Source organism: Lactuca sativa, chromosome 1 (genome assembly GCF_002870075.4).
Source record: "Lactuca sativa cultivar Salinas chromosome 1, Lsat_Salinas_v11, whole genome shotgun sequence".
NCBI classification, from domain to species: Eukaryota; Viridiplantae; Streptophyta; class Magnoliopsida; order Asterales; family Asteraceae; genus Lactuca; species Lactuca sativa.
The window spans coordinates 34067962-34069660 of NC_056623.2; the positions used below are offsets into that span (position 1 = coordinate 34067962).

Consider the following 1699-nt stretch of genomic DNA (forward strand, 5'->3'; position numbering starts at 1 on the left):
TCCATTATTACTATTGAACTTTGCTCACTAAGAACTACCTCGAAAGTCTTCTCTAATTGTTGACGACTGTCGAGGAGATCTTGAAGGAATTTTGTATATTCGGGAACTTTGGATAAGGATTCAATAAATGGGGTATTAATTGGAATACCCTTGACTTGTTGCATAAAATTTTTATGCTTTTGTTCCATTGGATGGACTCTGGCTCGAGAAGGAAACAGTAATGGAGGTTGATACGCCTTAACAAAAGAAGAATTTTTCTACCCAGACTAATCCCATGTCGAGAGGGTTGGTTCCTTATGTCGTGAGAACAGTGTTTCAGCACCATCTTTTTCGTTAATCTTCTTTTGTTTTGTATTGACTCGGGTTGCTTTGTGTCTTCTTTTAATGCTTCCAAGAACTCAAAAATGGTGTCTTCTTCAGTGGATATAGCCATGGCATGTGGTTGCGTATTTTGGTCGGGAAATTTAAGTGGTAACCATTCGTGAAGTAGTGTGGTCCATTGCTCGAGTTAAGTCTCAATATTTTTTTATGGAAGCTTTTTGGTTTCTAATGGTAACATCAGTTACATCATGACATTTTTTCGAGGCCTCCATGAACCTATAACGCTTTGACTCTAAATCCACCTTCTTCTCGGGTTGTGGTTGTTCTTTTTAGTAGTAGCCTCGTCTGGTTTGCCGATATTTTTCTTCCTTTTGCTTCTTGTACTCTTCATATGGCAACCATTCTTTCTTTGGCTTCCTCCCATCTTCATCAAATCAGTCTCCACTAGAATGACAAACTTGCAATTTTCTATTCCTGTTTTCGTCTAAGTGGCAGTCTTTTGTCAAATGTAGCCTATTGCAAATTTCACAACCCACACGCATAGGGTGTATGGATTGGTCCATTTTAGTTATTCTTCGATCCATGTTACTCAACATTGCTAAAACTACCACCATGTCCTCCGAAGCACCATTTCCGAATCCCCTTGCTTTGTCTTGTCGAGGGTTGTGATATTCTCTTGAATGCTCTGAAAATTCTTCAATTAGTTCTTTGATTGTAGTGGGATTCTTCTTTGTAAGAGGACCTTGAGAATCGAGGACTTACCTAGTTGTTACGCTTACCCCATCATAAAATATAGATACTTCTTGTTGCTCATTATGATCATTTTAGGGACAATTTCTTAGCAATCCCTTATATCTTTCCCATGCTTCATACAATGACTCCCCTGCTTGTTGCTCAAAATTGGCTATAGCTTTCTTAAGCTTAGAGAACTTTGATGGTGGGCAAAATTGTTGGAGGAATTCTTCATGCATTTTTGCCCTTGTTGTTATTGCACCAGTTGGGAGTGCCTTCAACAAATCTTATCCGTTCCTTTGATGGTGACTGGAAGCATTCTCAACAACATCGTTTCTCATGGAATGTTTGGAATATTAAAGTAATTGACGATGTCATTGACTTCATCGACATGTTTGTATGCATCTTCATGATCTTTTCCTTAGAATATGATATCTTTTAGTGCGAAAAGAATATGTTCCTTGAGCTCAAAAATTGTCGTATCCAGAATTTTGTGTTGCACAACACCCAGACCGGTGTCCTCACGAATTCCCTTCTTGAATGCCTCCATCGTCTTGTCAGTAATGTATGCCATGTTTCCCACTAAAACAAAACTAGAAAAACATGCGTAAAAGGAACAAAAATCTAAAAATGAACTAAAAGCAAA

The 1699-nt window shown here is 38.3% G+C and overlaps 1 non-coding gene across 1 annotated transcript; it reads left to right on the top strand.

Annotated features, from left to right (window-relative positions):
• The first annotated feature begins 1136 nt into the window (after nt 1-1136).
• Nucleotides 1137-1244, top strand: LOC111913620 (small nucleolar RNA R71). Its single transcript, XR_002857571.1, has one exon. It is a non-coding gene; the product is annotated as a small nucleolar RNA R71 (small nucleolar RNA).
• Nucleotides 1245-1699: the final 455 nt, after the last annotated feature.